This window comes from Mus caroli, unplaced genomic scaffold (genome assembly GCF_978045245.1).
Source record: "Mus caroli unplaced genomic scaffold, Mus_caroli_1 scaffold_2, whole genome shotgun sequence".
NCBI classification, from domain to species: domain Eukaryota; kingdom Metazoa; phylum Chordata; class Mammalia; order Rodentia; family Muridae; genus Mus; species Mus caroli.
Genome location: NW_028227257.1, coordinates 134,133,092 through 134,158,794, shown reverse-complemented (window position 1 = coordinate 134,158,794; position 25,703 = coordinate 134,133,092).

Sequence of the window (25,703 nt, the reverse complement as noted above, 5' to 3'; positions counted from 1 at the left end):
TCCCAGGAGGACAAGGGGAGGACTAAGGACGCTTAGTGGACTCCTCTGTGCGAGATCGTGGGTTCGAGTCCCACCTCGTGCTTCTGGTTGCGAGATCGTGGGTTCGAGTCCCACCTCGTGCCTCTGTGCGAGATCGTGGGTTCGAGTCCCACCTCGTGCCTCTGTGCGAGATCGTGGGTTCGAGTCCCACCTCGTGCTTCAGGGTGCGAGATTGTGGGTTCGAGTCCCACCTCGTGCTTTGGTTTTTTTCTTTTTATCTCAGTCTCGTGTCTGCTTTTGTCGTGTCTGCTTTTGTCGTGTCTGCTTTTGTCGTGTCTGCTATTATTCTAGAAATGGGACAATCTGCTGGGTGTGTAGGTGTGGAACTGCTGCATTTGTGTATTCTGAGATTGTGGGTTTATTCTGGCAGCTGCCACTGTGGACCGTAAGGACCCTAGTGGCTGTGAGAGGACGACTGTCTATGGCCTCACAATCTGCACCCCAAAAAGATGTTCCAAGGGAGACCCTGGAAGGAGTGCCCAGGGTACAGAACAGTCAAAAAGACCTGGCTGTTGCCTGGCAGAGTGAAAGAGAGAGAGAGTTCTCTCTGCCAGAGCGGGAGTGGATGTGGAATCCCACCCCTATCAGGAAAAAGAGTCAATGTGAAATCCGACCCCGTCAGAAAGTGGCGTTTGGCTGGTTGTGTTTGTGTCACGTGACAGACTGTGTGTGTGTGTGTGTGTGTGTGTTAACCCTTTGTCGACTGTAGACTTGGACTGACGTCAGGACAGAATTTATCAGCAATAGTTTTAAAAAAAGGAAAAAAAAAGGAAAAAAAAACTCAGTGCTGGTGAGTCCCAGACTGCTCAAAAGAGCTCTGAGATTGCAGAGCTGGGCTAAGAATTTCCGGCTTTGGCAGCGCGGGTAGGGCTTTGATAGCAGCAGTGGCGCTGAGGTTCTGGCTTCTGCAGGCACGGCAGAAGCAGAGGCTGTCTGTGCCCCGAGTTGTGAGATGCTGGTGATGAGTGCAGCGGCCTGCCGGCCCCCGCCTGCCAGTCCCGGAGTGGCTGTAAAGCCTGCCACAGCTGGGGAGGGGCCGACTACAGCCGTCAGTCCCTCATTTGGCTCCCCCCCAGAGTCTGCGCACGGGTGCGTGCCCACACTCCTTTGTGCTCACTCCCCCGCCGCCGCTGCCTCCAAGGGCTCAAGCCATGCGGGAAAACAGTGCAGAGAACACTAGGTGTCTATCAGGTAGTTAAATAGTTAAATTGCAGCCTCTGCCTGCCAGCGTTTGTTTGCCACTCCCAGGAGTTGACACCGCATTCCGGCGCGCAGCGGAGACTCGGAGACTCGGCACTGGGCTCTTCACATCAAAGGATCTGTTTTCAGCCTTTGCCTGCCTCCTGGGTGGGAGAAAGGCTCATTCTCCTGTCCCCTGTATCCTGTCTCTTGCTAACTGTTGACAGAAAAAAATTGTGTTCATTTTGAAATATCAGTGGTCTGATGTGAGAACTGCACTCCCTTCTCTGCCCCATGTGTTTTCTCTTCTCAGGCACTGCCCTGAGTTGTTGGCAGTGAGTCTGTTCTGGGCTCCGGTGAGGGAGACATACAAGGTAAGGAGCACCTATGGGTCTAACTGCCAGGCTCTGATAAAGGTCTCGTCTCTGTGGGACTAAAAAGTGCCCCAACGATCTGGTTAAGAAAAGGATAGAGGTCTGCAAAGAAGAACTAAGAGCAAAGCTTCAGCAGACTCAGAAGGGATAGGTTAACAGTAAAAAGAGGTAAACTATGAAAAAAGTTAAGTGACAGAATATAGATGTAATAATTAGATAACATTCAAAGGAAAGAGAACAAAAAGATATATTTATAGATAGAGAGGGAGACAGTTATGTGATCTAGTGAAAGAGGCAGAGAAAGTGTGTGTGAGAGAGAGAGAGGCGGGAGGCAGAAGAAAGAAAAAAACAGGAGCAAAGAGAGATAAATGACAAAGACTAGAACCTAGCAAAGTGACACTTGCTAATAATACTAGCACTTAGAGATGATCTGCAAGAAATAAGGAGCCAGAAAATTTTCTAAAAAAGATAAGAGAAATGAAATGCCGGCCACAAAAGTCAGGGAAGCTAGAAAACTTAGTACCCGGCAACAAAAGCAAGCTTTTGGCTGAAGATCAAAGTGTTTACTGTTATCTGTTAAAGAAAAAAAGCACTGAGTGAGAGACTGCCCTAACAAAAAGAAGAGGAGCCCCCCCCCTCATGACCAAACCCTTCACCTGTTTGTGGCTGAAAGTAAAGAAAAAGCAGAAGGGGTGCTAACACAGAGGCTGAGTCCTTAAAAGAGACTGGTGGTCTACCTGTTAAAAGCAGCTAAAAAGAGACTGTGTTTTCATATTCCTCCACTAACCAATGCAAAGCAAGTTTAAAAGGTTCCTGGACGCTACAGGTCTTTGCGAACTGTGGATTCCAGGTTTTGCTGAATTAAAAAGATAAACAGCCCTTCGTATAAAAAATAAAAAGAACAACCTTGGATGGCCTTAGATGCTATTGAGACTGCCCTAATGTTGTCCCTAACTTTGGGACTCCTAGATGTGACTGAGAACAAAAGTATTGCCAAAGAGGTTCTTACTCAGAGATTGGGACCCTAAAAGACCAGTGGCACTTGGAAAAATTAGACCTGGTGACTGTAAGATGACCTGCTTGTCTGCACACAGTGGCTTCTGGTCAAGGACGCAGATAAACTGACTCTGAGACAAAACTTGGCACATGCCCTAAAAGTGTGGTTCAGCCCCCTGACCGATGGCTGACTAATGCTCTGGAAAACATGAACTCCTGGCACTAACCCAAGCCCTGCGGTTGGCTAAAGGCAGAGACCGAGGTGCCGAGACGACGAAAAGCGGTGGCTCACCGAGGCCAGAAAAAAAAAGACTGTGATGCTGATCCCAACCCCCACCACCCCGCGCCAAGTACGTGAGTTTCTGGGGACGGCGGGCTTTTGCAGAAAGAAAAAGTCCCATTCACCTGGACTGAAAAACACCAAAAAGCCTTTGGCAGCATAAAGGCAGCCCTGCTTGTTAAAGACGCTGACAAGCTTACTCTGGGTCAGCATGTGACTATACCCACTACCAGAGTTTACTGCTCCTTGGCGGATGACTCCACTCCTGTACATCAATGTGCTGATGTCCTGGCTGAGGAAACTGGAACAAGGAGAGATCTGACTGATCAGCCTTGGCCAGGTGTGCCTGCCTGGTACACAGATGGCAGCAGCTTTGTCACAGGAGCAACAGTAGTAGATGGAAAGCAGCTCATATCCATGGGGCCATCTACCAACAGAGGGGGCTACTTACCTCGGCAAGTAAAGATCAGATCAGCCTTGGCCTGAGAGTTTGAGCTGGTACACGGACGGCAGTAGCCTCGCGATTGAAGGTAAGCGGAAGGCGGGGACAGCAGTGCAGTGGTGGACAAAAAGCAAGTGATATAGGCCAGCAGCCTCCCTAAAGGGACTTCAGCCCAAAAAGCTAAACTTGTGGTTTTGATACAAGCTTTATAAAAGTCTACACTGACAGCAGGTATGCTTTTGCCACTGTATGGAACAATATACAGACAAAGAAAGCTGTTGACATCTGCAGAAAAAGACGTTCTCAATATGGATAAATGAGACTGCTCACATAGTCATCAAGAAGATTATTGAAGAAAATTTTTCCAAGGTTCAGAGTGCCAAAAGCAATAGTGTCAGATAATAGCCCTGCTTTGTTGCCCAGGTAAGTCAGGGTGTGGCCAAGTATTTAGAGGTCAAATAAAAATTACATTGTGTGTATAGACCTCAGAGCTCAGGACAGATAAAGAAATTAGTTTAAAACTCTATGACAGACCTTGACAAAATTAATCGTAGAGACTGGCACAGACTTGGTGTTCCTTCCCTATGCCCTACTTAAACGTACTAGAAATACTTCCTCTTGATTCAGTTTTATCCTTTATGAAACTCCTATGCCCATCATAGTCTTAAATGATGTGTTTAAACCTATGTTGTTATAATAATGCTCTGTATGCTAAGTTAAAAGGCTTGCAGGTGGTCTGGTCACAACTGGGAAAAATCGGACTGAGTACGCGGACGACATTGCTCCAGGGATCCCAACAGCTGAGACAGTGAACGAGCTGGGTACCCCAAGGACATCTCACCAGTTCCAGCCAGAGATCTGATCTACGTGCACCTACATCATGCCCAGACCCTCAAGCCTCGCTAAAAGGGCCCCTGCCTAGTTCTGTTTACTAATGCTTCTTGTTCTGTTTTTGTTCCCATGTTAAAATAGAGTCTTTCATTTGGTGCATTATGCAGTATCTGAAATTCTAAGATTAGAATTATTTACTAAAAGAAGGGGGGAATGAAAGAGGAAAATTACTGACCACCAGAACTCTCACCCCAGAGTACATTCTGAACTCTCACACCAGAGTCAGACCCCCTCTCAAATGAAAACTGTTCCGGGGACATTTCTGAGATAAGGGTTTCCTGGAACGAACCCAGTCCTACCCCTCCCAACTAAGGACTGTGCCAGGGACATTTTTGAGATAAGGGTGTGAGTAAAAACCTCAGTTCCAATGAATCAAGTACATGGCCAAAGTGTGGGACGCGGTTGCAAAAGCACTTTGGAAAAACCCTTGGTTGAATCACTTAGTGACGTAAAAACTGTATTTTCCCTGCCCTGCTCCCCCCCTTGCCTCCTACCTATAAAAGCTTGTGAAAAGTTTGGGCTAATGGCCGGATCTCCTCTGCACCTTGCAGGCTGCATGAGGTCCGACCCCAGATATCTGGTATATGTGCTTTTTGTTTGTTTTGTTTGCTTTCTTGTCGTTGCTGTATTAAATCTTACTCTATACATCTTAAGTACCGGTCTCAGTGTCTTCTTGGGTGCGCGGCTGACCCGAGGCTTGAGTAAGTGCCTCCCTTTGGGAGTTTTGGAGTCTTTCATGAGCACAGACCTGGAAGTCCTCCAATGTTGGAGGCATCATATCAACTGGTATATGCTGCCTGTTTGGTGGTCCATGTTTGAGAGATCTCGGGAGTCCAGATTAATTGAGATTGCTGGTCCTCCTACAGGTTCACCCTTCTCCTCAGCTTCTTTCAGCCTTCCCTAATTAAAAAACAGGAGTCTGCTGTTTCTGTCCATTGGTTGGGTGCAAATATCTGCATGTAACTCTTTCAGCTGCTTGTTGGAATTTCCAGAGTGTGGTCATGATAGGTCCTTTTTGTGAACGCTCCATAGCCTCAGTAATACTGTCAGGACTTGAGACCTCCCCTTGATATGGATCCCATTTTGGGCATATCCTTGGAGCTTCTTTTTCTCACATCCCTCTCCATTTTCATCCTTGCAGTTCTTTCAGACAGGGACAATTATGGGTCAGAGTTGTGACTGTGGGATGGCCCCCATCTCCCTCATTTTATGCCCTGTCTTCCTGATGGAGGTGGGCTCAACAAGTTTCCTCCCCCTAGTGTTTGGCATTTCATCTAAGGTTCCTCCCTTTGAGTCCTGAGAGGTTCTCACTTCCCAGGTCTCTGGTACAATCTGAAGGGTCCCCCGGCCCCTAATCTTGCAAGGTTGCCTGTTTCCAATCTTTCTGATGGCCCTCAAGGCTTCAATACATTTTCCTCACCCAATACCAAATACCAGATCAAGTTCCCCTCTCCCCCCAACTTCTTGGCTCCATCCACTCTCCCCATCTGGGTCCCTCCCTCCCCACTTGTGATTGTTTTCTTCTCCTTCCCTCATAGGACTGAGGCATCCTCATTTGGGCCCTTCAGTTTGTTGACCTTTGTGAATCATATGGACTGTATCTTGAGTATTCTGTACTTTGTGTGTGTGTGTGTGTGTGTGTGTGTGTGTGTGTGTGTGGCTATTATCCACTTATTAGTGAGTACATACCATGCATTCCCTTTTGGGTCCGAGTTACCTCACTCAGGATGATATTTTCAACTTCCATCCATTTGCAAGCTCATGATGTCCCCATACTTAATAGCTGAGTGGTATTACATTGTGTAAATGAACCACATTTTCTTTATCCATTCTTCTGTTGTAGGACATGTATGTTGTTTCTAGCTTCTGGCTATCACAAACAAGGCTGCTATGAACAAAGTGAAACATGTGCCTCTGTGACATGGTGGGGGATCTTTTGGATATATTCCCAAGAGTGATATAGCTGGGTCTTCAGGTAGTTCTATTTCAAAATTTCTGAGGCACCTCCATATTGATTTCCAGAGTGGCTGTACTAGTTTGCAATCCCACCAGCAATAGCAAACTGTTTATACACCACAACCTCTCCAACATGTGTTCTCACTTGAGGTTCTGATATTAACCATTCTGAATGGTATAAGGTGGAATCTCAGGGACCTTTTGATTTGCATTTCTCTGATCACTAATGACTTTGACCATTCATTTAGGTGCTTCTAAGTCATTTGAGATTCCTTCGTTGTGAAATCTTGGTTTAGCTCTATACCCCATTTTTTGATTGGGTTGTTTGGATTTTTTGGTGATTAACTTCTTGACTTCTTTATATATTTTGGATATTAGTCCTCTATCAGATATACGATTAGTGAAGATTTTCTTCCAATCTGTAGGTTGCTGATTTCTCTTATTGACTAAGTCTTTACCATACAGAAATTTTCTAGTTTCATGAGGTCTCATTTATCAATTTTTGATCTTAGAGCATGAGTAATAGGAGTTCTGTTTAGGAAATTTCCCCATGTGCCAATGAGTTCAAGGCATTTTCCCAATTTTTTCTTATATTAGATTCAGGGTATCTGGTTTTATGTTGAGGTTCTTTATCCACTTGGACTTGAGTTTTGTGCAAGGTGACAAATAAGTGTCTATTTTCATTTTTCTACATACAGAGAGCCAGTTAGACCAGCACCATTTATTGAAAATGTTTTCTTTTTTTCCATTGTATATTTTTGGCTTCTTTGTCAAAGATCAAGTGTCTGTAAGTGTTTGGGAAATACAAGAAGTCATTAAAAACCTCCCAACCAAAAAAAAAAAAAAAACAAAAAACAAAAAACCCAGGTCCATATGGATTTAGTGCAGAATTCTACCACACCTTCAAAGAAGATCTGATACCAATATTCCTCAAACTATTCCATATAATAGAAACAGAAGGAACACTACCTAACTCATCCTATGTAGCCACAATTACTCTGATACCTAAACCACATAGGGATCCAACCAAAAAAGAGAACTTCAGACCCATTTATCTCATGAGTATCAATGCAAAAATACTCAATAAATTCTTGCAAAAATGAATCAAAGAAAACATCAAAACCATGATTCACCATGATCAAGTAGGCTTCATCCCAGGGATGCAAGGTTGGTTTAATATAGGAAAATCCATTAACATAATCCACTATATAAAAAAACTCAAAGAAAAAAAATCACATGATCATCTCCTTAGATGAAGAAAAAGCATTTGACAAAAGTACAACACCTATTTATTTTAAAAGTATTTGAGAGATCAGGAATTCACAGCTTATGCCTAAACATAATAAAAAGCAATTTACTGCAAACCAACAGCCAATATCAAATTAATGGAGACATACTTGAAACAATCCCACTGAAATTGGTGACAAGCCAAGGATTCCCACTCTCCACATACCTAGTCAATATAGTACTTGAAGTGCTAGCTAGAACCATAAGACAACAAATAGAGATCAAGGGGATACAAGTTGGTAAAGAAGAAATAAAGGTATCACTATTTGCAGATTATATGGTGGTATACATAATCGAGCCTAAAAAATTCTACCAGAGAAGTTCTATAGCTGATAAACAACTTTAGCAAAGTGGCTGGGTTTAAAATTAACTCAAATAAATCAGTAGCCTTCCTTTATACAAATGATAAACAGGCTGACAAAGAAATTAGGGAAAAACTCCCTTTACAATAGCCACAAATAATATAAAATATCTTGGGGTAACTCTAACCAAAAAAATGTGAAAGACATGTATGACAATAACTTCAAGTCTCTCAAGTAAGAAATCAAAAATCTTACAAAATGGAGATCTCCCTTCCTCTTGGATTGTCAAAATTAACATAGTAAAAATGAGCATCCTATCAATGGCTATATATATATATATATATATATATATATATATATATATATATATATTCAATGCAATTCCCATCAAAATCCCAACACAATTCTTCTGAGCTGGTGATTTTTTGAATTTCTTCTGGTTCTATTGTTATGTCTTCCTTTTTATTTCTGATTTAGTTTATTTGGATACAGTCTCTGTGCCCTTCAGTTAGTTTGGCTAAGAGTTTATCTATCTTGTTGATTTTCTCAAAGAACCTGCTTTTGGTTTTGTTGATTCTTTGTATCATTCTCTTTGTTTCTAACTGGTTTATTTCAGCCCTAAATTTGACTATTTCTTACCTTCTACTCCTTTTAGGTATGCTTGCTTCTTTCTGTTAGAGATCTTTCAGGTGTGCTATTAATTTGCTTATATGGGACCTCTCCATTTTTTTTATGAAAGCACTCAGCTCTATGAATTTTCCTCTTAGAATTGCTTTCATCATGTCCTATAAGTTTGGGTATGTGGTGCCTTCATTTTTATTATGTTCTAGAAAGTATTTATTTTTTTTTCTTACCTGCCCAGGTTACCATTGAGTAGAGAGTTGTACACTTTCCATGAGTATGTGGGCTTTCTGTTGTCTTATTGTTATTGAAAACTAGCCTTAGTCCATGGTGATTTGATAAAATTCATGAAATTATTTCAAACTTCTTGTATTGGTTGATGCTTGTTTTATGTCTCATTACATGGTTAATTTTGGAGAAGGTTCTGAATGGTAGTGGCAAGAATATATTTTTTCTTATTTTGGGGTGATATTCTGTAGATATCTGTTAAGTCCATTGAGTCACAATTTCTGTTAGTTTCATACTGTCTCTGTTTAGTCTCTGTTTCAATGACATGTCCATTGGTGAGAGTGGAATGTTGTAGTCTCTCACTATTATATTATTGTTATGTGAGACTCAATGTATGTTTAGAATTTTAGTAAAGTTTCTTTTATGAAAGAGGGTGCCCTGGCATCTGGGGAATAAATGTTCAGAAGTGAGATTCACCCTTTTGGATTTTTGCTTTGATGAATATGAAGTGTCCTTCCCCAACTCTTTTGATAAGGTTTGGTTGAAATTTTACTTTATTGGATATTTGAATGGCAACTCCAGCTTGTTTCTTAGGACCATTTACTTGGAAAACTTTTTCTAGCCTTTTACTCTGGACCAGTGTTTGTCTTTGTCTCTCAGGTGTGTTTCTTGTATGCAGCCAAATGCTGGATCCTGCTTATGTATCCAGTCTGTTAGGCTGTGTCTTTTAATTGGAGGATTGAGTACATTAATGTAAAGAGATTTTACAGATAGATAATTATTAGTTCCTATTTATTGTGGATAGCCCCGGGGCTAATTGTATTTGATATTAAGTCTGTTTTCCTGTGAAGGGTTGTTAACAAGGAATGAACCAGTACTCAGGTGTTTTCCTGTAAACCTTCCTACCTTAGATTATACATAAAGGCTAGAGCCTCTCCTCCCATTGATGACCAACTAGGCCATCCTCTGCTACATATGCAACTAGAGCCACAAGTTCTACCAGGTGTTTTCTTTGATTGGTAGTTTAATTCTAAAGGAGCTCTGGGGGTACTGGTTAGTTCATATTGATGTTCCCACTATGGGGCTTCAGACCCTTTCAGTTCCTTGGGTACTTTCTCTAGCTCCTTCATTGGGGACCTTGTGCTCTATCCAATGGATGATTGTGAGCATCCACTTCTGTATTTGCCAGGCACTGGCAGAGCAACTCAGGAGACAGCTATATCAGGCTCTTTTTTTTTTTTTTTTTTTGGTTTTTCGAGACAGGGTTTCTCTGTGTAGCCTTGGCTGTCCTGGAACTCACTTTGTAGACCAGGCTGGCCTCGAACTCAGAAATCCGCCTGCCTCTGCCTCCCGAGTGCTGGGATTAAAGGCTGCTATATCAGGCTCTTGTCAGCAGGCTCTTGTTGGCATCTGCCATAGTGTCTGCGGATTTTCAGAGGGGAAACTAGAAAAGGAGTAACATTTGAAATGTAAATAAAGAAAATATCTAATTAAAAAAACTAAAAAAAAATGCTAGAGCCGGTGATTTCACAAAGAAAGAGGGGAAGGTGGAGCTGAAGGTTTTGGGAGAAAAGGAGAGAGAGAGAGGATGCAGGGGAGGAGGAAGAAGGAAAGTGAAGCAGAAGCACCTGGCCTGGAGAAACCACTAGTTCTAAGCGGTCTCTTATATGGGGAAGATGGTAGTGTAGTGGTAGATCTGCCCAATCTAGGTGCAAGGCATGTATTCATATTTATTGAGTTGTGTTTTCATTGCTCGGGCTTATTAGGGTTGGAAATTTACCGCAACACCTGTTATTTTAGTTGCTGTGGGTGGCATTATTTGTGCATGATTCTCTTCTTTTGGTTTCTTGTGAAATGTTTAGCTTCTTGTATTTTCTAAGGTGTAATTACCCTCTTTGTGTTGGAGTTTTTCTTCCAGTATCTTCTGTAGGGTTGGATTAGTAGAACGATACTGTTTAAATTTCATTGTCATGGAATATCTTGGTTTATCCATCTATAATGATTGAGAGTTTCCCTGGGTACAGGATTCTAGGCTGGCATTGGTATTTTCTTAGGGTCTGGATGACAGCTATCCAGGATCTACTGGGTTTTAGAGTCTCTGTAGAGAAGTTTGGTGTAATTCCCATAGGAATGACTTTATATGTTACTTTGCCTTTTTCCCTTACAGCTTTTAATATTCTTTTCTTTGTTCTGTCTATTTAATACTTTGATGATTATGTGACAAGAAGATTATCTTTTCTGGTCCAATGTACTTGGTGTTTTGTAGGCTTCCTGTACTTTTATGGCCATCCTTACCTTTAGGTTAGGGAAAAGTTCTTCTGTGATTTTGTTGAAGATGTTTTCTGGCCCTTTGAGCTGGGATTATTCACCCTCTTCTATTCCTATTATTCTTACATTTGATATTTTCATCGTGTCTTGAATTTCCTGGATATTTTGGTTTAGGAGCTTTTTACACTTTGTATTTTCTTTGACTGATATGTTAATATTTTCTATGGTATACTCTATGTCTGAGATTCTCTCTTCTATTCATTGTATTCTGTTGATGATGCTTACATCTGCAGCTCCTGATCTCTTTCCTAAGTTTTCCATCTCCAGGGTTGCTTCCTTTTTTATTTTCTTTATAATTTCAATTTCCATATTTAGTTCTTGGACCATTTTCTTCAATTCCTTCACCTGTATTTCTTTAAGTGATTCATTTCCTTTTTCTTTAAGGGATTCTACTTGCTTAGCAGTTTTTTACTGTTTTTAAAGGAGGTATTTATGTTCTCTGTAAATGCCCCTATCATCTTCTTGAGATGGAATTTGGGAGAACTGTGTTCTGATAGTGCCACACTGCATTGGGTTCTGTGGCTTATGATCTTTCACTTGCTTCTGCCCATCTGATTGTCTCTGGTATTAACTGGCCTGAGTGTCGCTAACTAGAGACAGTTTCCTTGAAGGCAGGTAGAGCTCTGTGACCTGGGTGATAGTAAATCTCCTTGGAGGCAGGTAGTATTGTTTCTGGTTAGAGTGCGACTCCTGTGTCTTTAGTTAGAGCAGGCTTCTTGTGTCCCTGGTTACCGTGTATCTTTTGGGAAGCAGAAGCCTGTGTCTCTGATTACTACAGATCTTCTCTGTGGCATGCATGCTGTAGTTTGTGGGCTGGTATCAAGCCACTGATCTAACCTGGGTGGGGAAGTCGATGTCTTTGTTTTTAATAGCTGAATGGCACTACTCTAATGTATAGATGTACTATATTTTCTTTATCCATTCCTTAGTTGCATATCATCTAAGTTATTTCAAGTTTCTGGCTATTAGGAATAAATCTGCTACGAACATAGTTGAGCAAAAGTCTTTGTGTAATTTTTGAGCATCTTTTGGGTATATGCCTAGGCGTGTTATTGCTGCATCTTGAAGTAGAACTATTCATAGTTTTCTGAGAAACAAGCAAATTGATTTCAAAAGTGGTTGTAAAAGTTTGCACTCCTACCAGCAATGGAGGAGGGTTCCCTTTGCTCCACATTCTTATCAGTATGTGCTACTACTTGTGATTTTGATCTTTTATATATATATTTTTTATTTCAAAATCTCTGTTCAGTTTATTTGCTTGTGGTGATTTTGATCTTAACCATTCTAATGGGTAAAGGATGGAACCCCAGAGTTGTTTGATTTTCATTTCCCTGATGACTAAAGACTTTGAATATTTCTCTAGGTGCTTCCTCTGTTGATAAATATTCTATTTATCTTTTTACCCCATTTTTAAAATTGGGTTATTTCGGTAGTTGATATCTACCTTCTTGAATTATTTGTAACTTTTGGATATTAGTCCTCTGTCAGATGTAAAGTTGGTGACAGTCCTTTCCAAATGTGTAAGGTGACATTTTGTCTTATTGACAGTGTCTTTGCCTTACTAAAGCGTTACAATTTCATAAGGTCCCATTTATCAATTGTTGAGCTTAGAGCCTGAGACATTGATGTTCTGTTCGGGAAATTGTTTCCTGTACCAATGTGATCAAGGCTATTTTCAACTTTCTCTTCAATAAGATTTACTGTATACGATTTTATGTTGAAGCCCTTGAACCACTTGTACTTGAGTTCTGTTTCTGTGTACTGTGATAAATACACATCTATTTGCAATCTTCTACATGTGTACATTCACTTAGACCAGCACCATTTGTTGAAGATACTTTCTTTTTCCATTTTATGATTTTGACTTCTTTATTAAAAGTCAGGTGTCCATAGGCTTGTGGGTTTATTTCTGGGTTGTCAATTTAAGGTCATTGATCAGTATTCTTGTTACTGAACCAAAATCAGTTTTATCACTATTTCTCTTTAGTACAACTTGAGGTCTGGGATGGTGATTCCTCCCAATGTTTTTTGTTTGCTTGTTTGTTTGTTTTTTTTTCTTTTTGGCTATCCTAAGAATTTTTTTTCCATATGAAGTTGAAAATTGTCCTTTAAAGGTCTATAAAAGTTGTGTTGGAATTTTGATAGGGATTGCATTGAATCTGTATATAGGTTTGCTAAACTGGCCATTTCCAGTATGTCAATCCTATATATCCATGAGCAAGAATTGCATTCATATTTGCTGTATTTACATCATGCCTGTTCCCTCTTTTGCTTTAAGCTCCTTTTGGACTCCCCCATTACTTCCACTCTAATTCATGGTCTCTTATTCTTTAATTATTATTGTCACACATGCACACATTTGTAAATACAACCTGCTAAGTCCCTTTAGTGTGGCTTCTATGCATATGTGTTTAGGACTGACCACACAGGAATGGATGAACTATTATGTTTTTGTCCTTGGAGAATATTGATTTCTCCTCTAACAGCAGCCATTGTCAATCGCTAATGTCCTTGGGGTTGGAGCCCTGTGATCTTAATTTAGGTCTAAATAACTTTAAACGTCCCACAGTCTTTACATATTCTCAAAATTTCAATATCTTTAAAATATCCATCTCTTTTAAAATCCAAAGTCTTTTTACAATTAAAAGTCTCCTTAACTGTGGGCTCCACTAAAATAGTTTCTTCCTTCAAGAGGGAAGATATCAGGGCACAATCACAATCAAAAGCAAAAATCAATCTCCAACCATCCAATGTCTGGGATCCAACTCATGATCTTCTGGGCTCCTCCAAGGGCTTGGGTCACTTCTCCAGCCATGCCCTTTGTAGCACATGCATCGTCCTCTAGGCTCCAGATGCCTGTACTCCACTGCTGCTGCTGCTGCTGCTGCTCTTGGTGGTCATCTCATGGTACTGGCATCTCCAAAACACTGCATGACCCCTTCAGTCCTGGGCCGTCAATTGCAACTGAGGCTGCACCTTCACCAATGGCCTTCCATGGCCTCTCACAGTGCCGAGCCTCAGCTGCTCTGAATGACCCCTTCATGCCTTCAAAACCAGTACCACCTGGGTGATCCTTACACATTACCAAGTTCCGCTGCAGCAGGAGTACAACCTTGGCTATCTCTGGAACACAACCTCTTTGTGCTTTCAGAAAACACTTCCCAGAAGATGTCACCTCAATGATGCTGGTCTCTTAATCACTGCTAATTTCTTAGCTCCAGCTAACCAGCATCAATAGTCCCAGTAATGCAGTTTTCATACATAACTTTGTTGTCGTTGTACAAGTCTTCTATAAACAACCAAAAGTTGAGATTTTACAGAGTGAGTTTCCTTGTCATATATACAAATAATTATATCACAAGGAGAGGTCTTGATCCTTACAATATTTCTGTACCCTGTTAGGTGATATTCCCTGTGTAGAGGTTGTATTGTATTGTATCAGTTAACTCTGTCCTTCCCATGGTCATTTATTCTCTACATTTTGACTAGTTTTGATTTGGTAATAATCACTGCCTGCTGCAGAACAAAGCTTTTTTGATAAGAGACATGAACTTTATTTATTTATGGATACTGAGGCTACAGTTAGAAATTGTATTGGTTCAGGAAAGGGACAGTAATAGTACCTCCATTATGTTCTGTGAGTAAGGAACTATCTTTACAGTACCAAGTGGATATTGAGGAGGCCTGCAATCAAGTTTGATGGCTAGTGTTTACCCCTATCATTGAAGTGCTATTTCACCTATACCAATAGCTTCTCTTCTGGTCATTATAGTGCATTATAGGTGTTTCATCTAGAAATAACTAATGATGGCTTCTCTCCCTTGCCAGCTTTCATAGCTCCTCACAGTGACAGGTTAATTTGTAGAATCAATAAAATGATTAATTCATATACTTGTTTCGTGATATAAATAATTTTGTCTTAATTTAAAATTTAGTGAAACAAATGGTGGTTAAGGATGTTTTAATTTGATAGCTACTATAGAAGGCATTATAATAGGACATATCCAGATAATCAGAGTTTAAATAATGCAAATATCCTTGTATAATTTTTTGTTTATTTCATCTAAAAGACATATTTTTCTAAGTAAAGAAATACATATATAAAAGACAGGCAAAGACAAAGTAATTAGTCACTTGGCAAATTTCTGGAGGAAAAATATGTAAAGCTTAAGATAGTATTCTAAAGAATACTAAAGTATTTAAGATGGTATGATTTAATAGTCTAGAAAGTGAAATGTAAAAAAATCCAAGAAAAATGAATAGCTCTTGTAGAAAAATTAAATGTCATAATTAATTGGTTAGGTTATAAAAATTAATCTGAAATATGGTAAAAATTGAATAAAGTTTCAACTTACAGAACAACTTACAGAAATATTAACTTTTTAAAAATCTAATAGAAAACTCATGATTCATGTCCAACCTAAACTTCTTTTTTTGAATCACTATTAATATTTTAGAGAATAATTCCTTGATAACATTTCCACCAAGAATGTAAATAATTTTGCCATATCAATATACTACTATAGGGTCAGCTATTATGCTTCAGAAAGTGTTATTTTTATTTAGAGACAAAATACCTATACATTACTTAATTATCAAAGAAAAGATATATCAACATTGTTAAAAATTTCAAGTACTAGAAAATTTTAGTTTATATTCTAAATTATTATGCAATTAAAATGATGTTTAAATATAACTAATTGATGATTTTGTATAAATATTTCAATAATTTGTCAGCCTTAATTTATTCACTTGTGATGTGTACAAACATCTACTCACACATATATTACTATAAAAATATACAAATGTATATAAAACAGAATGTCATTTATTAATAAACTCATGGATGGCAAGGTGGATCCTCTATTCCTCAATATCCTAATTAAAAAACATTTTAATTCTCTTACTTTAAGCAGATGCTGAGAATTCTAAGAAGAAACAGTGTCTGTCCTTTTCCTTAAGGGAAAGGTCATTAGAAAGCACATTTAACTGTATGTTGTTGCCACAGGATATGACAGAAAAAGAGGGAAAAGTGCACCAATTTTATCTGAGATGTTTACACTCTTCTGTCAATGTTGTAGGAGATTATTTTCATCTTAATCTATACAATGCTTAATTTTCAAATCCTGTTAAAAAGAATATCTCTTCTTAATTAGTTTAGGAGTTATGGTAGATTATCCACTGAAAGATTAATGGCATGCTTTCTAGTGAAGTATTGTAAACCATAAGTTTAAAGTTGGACCAGATGCATTTTAGCCCTGAAAACTCATTAGCCATATGACCCATTTGCACATATGGCAACAAAGTGAAGAATGTATGCAGTCAAACACACACAAACACTTCATCATCACAAGGCAGCTTCGTCTTAAGGCATGCCAGTAATATTTCTACTTGCAATAGCTACAAATATCACAGGAGGAGAGGTTTCAAACAGTGAACATGTGAATTCATACTGATTGGCAGAAATGACGATGGTGGTCTCTTGTCTACCACGCTTATAAAGTTAAGCATCCATTTCTCTAAATCTCAGGTTTAAACTAGCCTTTAGGCTAAAAGCACAAAATCTCATCTTAAGAGTGGACTTTTTTTTCTGCTTTTGATTATTTTATATGCAACCAGTTTTTGTGGCCCCAACGTCTTGTTGCTAGTTATTTTTAAAAGATTGTTGTTTTCAATAGAAAGATCTCAGAGTCTAAGCATATTTTATACTCCCCCTCTCAATTGCCACAGGTACCAAAGTGCTGTCGCTATCAAAATTAGCAATGTGTGCAATGATTCCCCCAAGAAGAAGATGTCCACTGACCTTAATGAACTGGAATGGGTGCTTTGGTTCAGATGGGAGCAGTAAGCCACTGTGTGTATTCACCTTGTATATGGTTGAGTGTGTCTGCACTGTGGAGCATGTTTTTACCTGTACATGAGGACACTTGATATTCTCAAACAGAAAACCTGCTTAGTAGGCACAAGAACTCATCTTCAGCATCACAAAAAAAAAAAAAGAAAGAAAAAGAAAAAGAAAAGAAAAGAAAAGGAAAGAAAAGAAAGAGAAAAGAAAAAGAAAAGAAAAGGAAAGAAAGAAGAAGAAAAGAAAAGAAGAAAAGAAAAAGTAATGTCACTGTTTTTGGAGCAGTCTAATCCTTGCAGACCTTAAATAATTCAAGGATCTATATAATTACTTTAGGTGTACTTTTTTTAGGATACATATATTTCTGTTAAATTATAGGATCAAATATATTAAAGAATTAAAGAAAAAATAGTGAATTAGGAATTTAATAAAACCTGATAGCTTTTGATTTTATGTTTTAGTTTAAAGCTATTTACTGTAAATAGTCTGCTCAAAACAGTTGCATATTTGATGTTCTTTGTGCTTTTAAAATTAATTTCTGATAACAACCAGTGTCCTGTGTAAGGCTGTATGTGATGAAATATTACCTCTGTTATATAATTTATTTTAAAACCAATCTGATTCTTTTTTTTTAAGATTTATTTATTTATTATATATAAGTACACCACAGCTGTCTTCAGACACTCCAGAAGAGGGCTCCAGATCTCGTTACGGATGGTTGTGAGCCACCATGTGGTTGCTGGGATTTGAACTTTGGACCTTCCGAAGAGCAGTTGGGTGCTCTTACCCACTGAGCCATCTCACCAGCCCCACCAATCTGATTCTTATGATGTTGATGATGTTGCCATTTACATTCATAATGTTCACATCAGTAACTGTTGTATATTTCTTAGCACAACTCTGACTAATTCTTTATTGAAACATCAGCCATTTAAACAAAAGTTGACATGGCCGGAGTCAGAGTGATCTTGTGGCTAGGCAGAATGTTCAGGAGCAGGATCCACAAAATCTTCAGGATACTACACAACTCCTTCCTCTCCATGCTGGCTTTCAGATCACAAGGCATGAGAGTTGGGAAAGATAGTCAGAGAGCGGTAGTGGACAGAGGTAGAACTAGATATGTGCCAAGTATGAGAAAATGTTTCAAGAGACAGGGATTATATCCTTACTGAGTGGGGCCAGCAGAGCAGTGTGTAAGAGCTGGGAGTTCAAGCATGCTTTAATACACACCCTGAACATGCTACCCATCTACAGGACAGCCATGACTCCAAGCAATAACAGGATGTTAAAGAAGGAAAACTGTAGGCATAATTTTTTTATCAACCTACTTTAATAAAGGTTCAACACCTCCTCTAGCCCACCAGTCACCAGAGGTAGTGGAAAAGAAAAGTTATTAGGACTTGGGGGAAGTACACCTGTTTAAGAATCATTCTTTTGGATCAGGTTCTATCTTCATTGTCAGGATATCAACATTTCAGTCCTCTAGGAAAACACTAACATGAATCAGCAGTGGCAGTCCAGTCCATTCAGCATCACCACTCTTGAATTAGCAGCTACAGACCGGTCAACTCAGCAGACTCTACACAGGAATCGGCAAGGGCAATTCAATCCAGAAGAAACTGCAAGGCTCACCAACCAGTCTGGAAGGGGCAAGAAGCCACAGGAACCTCGGGAGACGTTCTTTGGCAAGCTTCTCTTTATAATGTCACCACAAGTGAAGCTCAACAACACAATGTAGGTAAATGAATATATGATTGCTGTCAGAAAAAGAATGGCAAGGCAGAGCAAAGTGAAACAATGCTCCTGTTCCAATTGTCTGTGAGTCATATTTATATCCGTCTAAACATCATGTGTCTGCTATAGCAAAGCATCCTATCACCTGTCTCTGTTTCAAGAAAACAGTTTTTTCACGTGTCTACTTTAGCGAAACATCCTTTCACCTGTGTGCTCCTGGAAAACATCATTTGACATAACTGACTTTTCAAAGAAACCACCAATTTCCACGTGGAAGAACAATTCATTTTCTGGATTGGCCATCCTAGAAAGACCTTCATGGTCCATGCTGCCCTCAGAGGCCATACTGATGTCCTTGGTCTGTGCATCTACCTGAAACCATACTGATGTTTTTGGTCCGTTTTACTGCTGGAGAACAAAAAATGTATGGCCTGGACTGCGGCCTGAAGTCATGTGTAAGAGTAACTTTTATTCACCTAAAGTCATTGTCTTCCCAGAGGCAATAATTTATTTTTTGAGCAGTAAGCTCAATAAATTCATCTTCCCTAGCTCTTGTGAACCCTTGGTAGCTGGTTCAAATGAGCTATTCTTGCCCAAACTCTTCTATAAGATGACTGATTCAATCTTACCTCTCTCAGCTTTTCATTGAATTTCTCTTCTTGGCCTCAAAATAACTCTGGCAATGTGTTCTAAGCTTGCTCCTTGTTATTCTCTGGCCCATTCTGTCTTCACCTGTGTCTAGCTTCTCTCTGTAACCTGTCCCTGTAAAACTGTTCCTGTATAAACTGCCTCTGAACATCATGAACTGTACTCTGCCCTCTGCTTCTCAACTCACTGACTCAACCAAACTGATGGACTAGATTTCAGAGACCTGAATGCCTCTATCTACAGAGTGCTGGGATTAAACGTGTGTGAGCAAATGACTAGACCTAAGCTTTTCTTTACCCTAAACTTGCTCTACACTAGGCTGGCTTTGAACTCCTAGATTTGCTTTCTTCTGTCTCCTGGGATTAAAGGCATTTCTGTATTCCAGCCAGATCATATAGAATATCTTTGGATGTGATCTTTTGGCAGAGCAGCCACATTACTGGTTTAAATTTCCACTACACCATGTTAGTATCTGTGGTCCCTGCTGCCACAGAAGCTATATCTGCGGTCTGTGCTCTTGCAGGAGGATATGTTCATGTCTATTGTCTTTGTTACCACCAAGGGCCTTGTGAATGTCCATTATCTGTGCTCCCACCTAAAGCCTAGTGTGTGTAGTCCTCTCTGAGTCAAGGGCCAGAAGCTTTGTTGATACTGCCACTAGAGACCATGCTGGGGTCCATGCTCTGTGCTGTCATCAGAAACAATGTGGAAATCCATGATCTGTTCTGCTAACTCTATAGGACAAGCTTCTTTTGCAGAAGTATTGCTGACTGCAGACTCATAGTAGAGAATGAGCGACATAAAAAGCTTCTGTGACAATCCCTGCTCTTACAAAAAAGAACAGCCTAGAAAAGAAGCCATTGAAAAGAATTCTTTAAAATAATGAATGGGATGCTGAAGTGTACCTCTCACTGTTGATGGCTTCTGGCTAGAGTAGGGATGAGGAAGGATTCATATTTCTTTAAGGGGCTGACCACTGGGAGTTTGACACTGCTCCAATGAGTATATGGGCAACACAAATTGAACGAGGTATACTATTTTTTATCTTTTTTCTTTTCTTTTTGTTTTTCTCCTTGGGGGGGGGATTATAAGGATAGGGCATAGACTTAGGGGTACTGGGAAGTAAATGTGATCATGGTGCATTATGTAAAATTCCCAAAGAATCAATAAAAATACCATGCTGAGAAAAACTATAAAATTAAAAAGAAGGGATGGTGAGATGGTTGGCCTGGTTTCTGAAGACAGTTTTATATGATCCCAGGTACAGATGGGCTTCAACAATGCTCAGGAGCTGACAAAAGGAAGAGTTATTTTCTCTATATAAATCTGAATAAATAAATGGTAATTTGACTCGCTATCTCTTCTACTTTTCAAATGTAATGAATAGGACTGATGATAATTACTAAGTTTCATATTATAAGCACAAAGTTGCTTACATGATTTTAATAAAAACCTGAGATAGTATCTCTCTTTTTCTATAGGTATTTTTAGGATAAGAATTGTTTATTTGCTGATTATGACTGTTGATTCTTATAGAAGATCTGAAAAGAGTGGAGAAATTTGTTGAAATAAATGACTGAGAGAACAGAATACAGCACAGAATATCAAAGAAAAATTCATAGCCTTTTATGCTTTAAATATAACTTGCAGTTTTGTCATTTCTTTAATTAAGTTTTTAAGAAAGTCATTCACTAAATGTGTTCCTTACAAATTCAGCTAGTTTGGCTGGCCAGCAAATGTCTATACGAAACAGACTTGTGATATAGTCACAGGTACACTTTAGGTGATCTGCCATTGCTCTTCTCCATATGAGATCCAGAGGTGCACAACTGGAGAAATTATGTCTGTTGCTCATGATTGGACCTACTAGTAGCTAGTCCCTAATGGCAGTACTGAGTCATCATAGGTAAGATAAGGGTATTTATGTAGTGGGCAGCATAGACAATGCAATTAATAAAATGTCCTCACTTGTGTAGAAGATTGACATCAAATCATTAACCAGAATGTTTTCAGAAGTAAAAGATTTGTAATATGATCATATTATTGCTCAATATTGTAAAAGAAAATTCCAGAGTAAATTATTGAAAGGCTACTTTAAATCATAACAAATGAAAAATCAGTGCCTTGAACTAATACCCAGATGAGTTAGTTTTCAAGCCCAGAAACAGTTGAGTGATAAAGAGAACCAGTCTTCCTGTTGTAAACAGTGTCTTTGAAGCTTGACTTATGTAACCCATGACCTTTGATCAGGGGTAACAGTTCATTTGGGACAAGGAGATAATCAGACCTTTCAGATCCTTCTAGAGACTGGCTCTGACTAGATAATGATTCTGGGCATACCCAAGAAACATTATAGGCTTCCAGGTAAGGGTCTCACAGTGGCCATTGATTAATAGGTTAATCAAAGTATACCTCATGCTGTGTCCAATGGCTTGCAGCATTCAGCCTCTGGCGATTTGCCCAATCTGGAATGAATAGCTTGGCTACATAAGCTCAGTGGAAACCACCAGGCATTTCTCTACTAGGAAATATAGTGAAAACAAACAAAAAACAAAAGCAACTCTACAGTGACAACATCAGATACTGAAAATATAACAGAAATTACTGCTCTTATCAAGGAATTAACTATACAAAGGTTATTGTTCTTGACATATCCCCTTTTATCACTCCTACTAGGCCTCTACAGTAGAACAAATGGATCATAGAGAAGGGCTGTTGAATACAAGAAACTTACTCTACTAGTGATTTTGGTTGCAACCTAGAACCCGATACATATATATTGACTGTGCATAACTTTTATCTCCACATATTTTCTTGTTTCCTTTGTGTTGCTGTGACAAATACCATGACATAAAGAAACATAAGAGAGAAAAGATATATTTGTACAAAGGTCCAGCCTCAGATGAGGAGGTCCTGAGAACAGTGGGAATGGAAACAGCGATGATTCAATAATGACTTGGAGTCAGGAGTGGATGCAAGCTGTCAGTTTCAGGCCTCTCTATTTGCTCGGGGATTCTCATCATTCTTCCTTTCCCTTTTTTTTCCATCTCCCATCTCATTCTTTTGCCTTCTCCCTTTTCATTCTTTTGCCTTCTTCCCTCATTCCTTTTGATTTCATCCTTTTCATTCATTTTCCTTCTCCTTACCAGAGAGCCTGAACCCAGTCTTTTATTTACTAAAGCTGTCTCATCATCAAGACATTGAACATTGTAAATAATTTTTGAAATCTTAATATTTATACAGATTTTATGATTTCTGGATCATTATTCCCAACTCCTATTTCCTTTCAACAGAATCAAAGCACAAAACAAAAGCACATTTCATTATAGTTTTTACCTGTTTTTACAGGTCTCTGAGCACAGCTCTTGCAGTTTCTTAGTACAGCAGGCAGCAGTCCTTAGCAACTATTTCATGTAAGCACAGAAAAGTGACAGTCTACTAGGGTTGACATTATTTATTACAAAGTTTTAAAATTTATACAAGTAAACCAGCTAGTTCTCTATCTCTCTAGGTATTGTCATCCTTAATCCTTCAAGTAGCTAGGAACAGAAAGTAGTAAGTTTTATATTCTTATACATCATCTTTTAATTCTCTAATTTTGTTTCCTCATCCTAACAAACCCATAGCCTCATGTACTCTCCTTCTAGTACTACTTATTTCTAAATAATATGTAAGCCTTTCTCTTATAAGATAAACCTATCTATCATTTGCTTGTTTCTTTATATATTCTTTCTTTTCCTAATTATGCCTTTTCTTCTTGAGACCACTTTAACTCTCTATCTTTGATGTCCCCAAGTTCATCCTGGCTAATTAATGCTGCAGTCATTGGTCCAGAGTGTACAACTATCTCCTCATAATTCCAAATTCAAACATACAATCAACTATTTCTAGAAAGGAACGTGTAGGTTTTTATGTTATCTGTGTTTATGTGGTCTATATCCTTTCCCATGGTCCAAAAGGGTAAGAAGAAGGCCTGTTCCTTGTCCTCCACAGCCTCATGACCACCTCCATTCCACAGGCCCAAGAACAGCATGGATTTCATTTATTAGGATATGATTAGCTCTGAGTAATAAGGGAAGTATATTCACCAAAAATAGAGACTGGAAGTAAAATAGAAAAGACACTAGATCAGTTTCACGAGAAAAGAAGCCATCAGCACACTTTGGGATAATGAGAATTAACGTCCTGGCGATGCTCCAGGGGCAAGAACTTCCCTTACACAGACATGCCCGACCTAGCATATTTGGCTTGTATTTTCAAGTCATATTCCACCAGTGAGATAATTAAAGGATAGAATTCAAGCAGGAAGTCAATCAGAAAACAGGAGCAACTGCTTTGTTTGTTTGTTTGTTTTTCTTTTTTTTCTGCTTAGTCACACTCATACTTAGTAATCCTTATAGATCCCAGCAAAAACTCCCCAGGGCATGCAGACATCACAGTGGACTGAGATAGCATATATCAATTAAGGAGCAAGATAACACCAAAAGACTTTCCCAGAGGACAATTGATGCTTCTCTTAGATGACTATAGGTTGTATCAAGTAGATATTCAAAGGTAGCTAGGACATTACCCTTCCAAAAAAAAAAAAAAACCCACCAGAGACAGTTTGCTTTTGGCAAAGCCAGCAGTATATTTTTTTCTAGTTTTACTTCAGTAGCATATTAATTCTAAGATCTGTGGCATTACTTAATTCACAGGCATCTTGATCCTTTATCTCAACAAAACATGTAATATTGATCTACATTGTTGATAACATTTTGGTGACTGAACTAAGCATGAAGTAGTAGTAGTAGTTCTGGGATGGTTGAAAATATATAAATATGCATGTGATATAAAATAAACTATGCAAAATTCAAGGGGTTTCTCCCCAGTAGAACTTAGAGAAGTCTTCTGGTATGGTAAATGCAAATTTTTCCATACTAATTTTAAGATGAAGAGTAAGTTGTATTTGGACCCTCTTTCCAAAGAAGATGAATCACAACATGTAATAGGTCTCTCTCTATATTTTTAGAGTGCATTTCTCATGTGGGTATATTACTTTAGTTCATATACCAAATTACTTAGAAAAATGCTTATTTTGATTGATCCTAGGACAAGAGAAAACCACACCAGCTATCCTTTCTGCACTGCAGTGCAATTTGAGTTGTATGATTCGACAGTTTCAATGGTACTTTTGTGGTGTCAGTGGCAGATAGGGGTACTATTGACAAATCCTCATAGACAAATCACAGGATACACAATTGGCAGTTTTGAAGAAGGCCTTGGGGGTATCTGAGGACCACTAATCTTTCATTGAAATACAGCTTATGTCTTGCTTTTGAGCCTTAGTGGAAACTGAACTTTCTCAATGAGCTATCACATGAACATAAAACCTGAGTTGCCCATTAGGACATGTATTATGATAAATCAGATGATTTTTCAAACCATGAGGCTGATTTGAATAGCAGTAATCCATCATTAATAAATGTAGTACATAAATATTGAGCCCTAAAAAGGTTGTAAGGGAACAAATCATTTCAAGATACTGAAAAGTTGCTGCACTATGTTCATAGCAGCCTTATTTATAATAGCCAGAAGCTGGAAAGAACCCAAGGGTCCTTCCACAGAGGAGTGGATACAGAAAATGTGGTGCCTTTGAAGAGGTCAGTTCAGGATCTTTGGAAAATTCCACCAGACCCCTCCCCTCCTGAAAGAGAAAGGTCATGGAGCACTTCGGTACCCCTCCCCTCTGGAAGGGAGAGGGTAATTACATTTTTCAGACCACTGGGGCTGGTGGCAAGGCGGTTGACTACCTATAGACAAGGGAAGTCCTTGCTACCTCATTCCCTAAAGACCAATCCCTAAAAGTCGCACTGTTCTGCCAATCATACTGTGCCTAATGATTGTTGCTCTGAAAACTGTATAAAAACTTGCTGAACGGGGCTGTGCTGGGTCGTTTTCTCTCTCCTTCATGTACAGGGCAACCCCAGCATGCTGAAATAATAAAACTCCTCTTGCTTTTGCCCAGCTCCAAGTTGTTCACTCAGTGGGTCTCTGGTAAGTTAAGGTTCATCAGAGACTTACACATTTACACAATGGAGTACAACTCAGCTATCAAAAACAATGACTTCATGAAATTCTTAGGCAAATGGATGGAACTGGAAAATATCATCCTGAGTGAGGTAACCCAGTCACAAAAGAACACACGTGGTATGCACTCACTGATAAGTGGATATTAGCTCCAAAGCTCAGAATACCCAAGATACAATTCCCAGACCATATGAAGCTCAAGAAGAAGGAAGACCAAAGTGTGGATGTTTCAATCCTTATAATGGGGTCTAAAACACTCATGGGAGGTAGAGTGCAGGTGGAACTTGGGAAGAAGAGAGAAGGAGGAGGGGGGAAAGGATGGACCAGAATATGTATGGGAGGAGACAGCAATGATATAAATAGGATCAGGAATTTGAAAAGAGGTGCATAGCAATGAGTGATGGGGAACTGGGATAGCCACCAGCACAGCCAGGGAAACAAGAGGCTCCAAAGATGCAAAGTGGATGAGATTGGGTGAAATGCC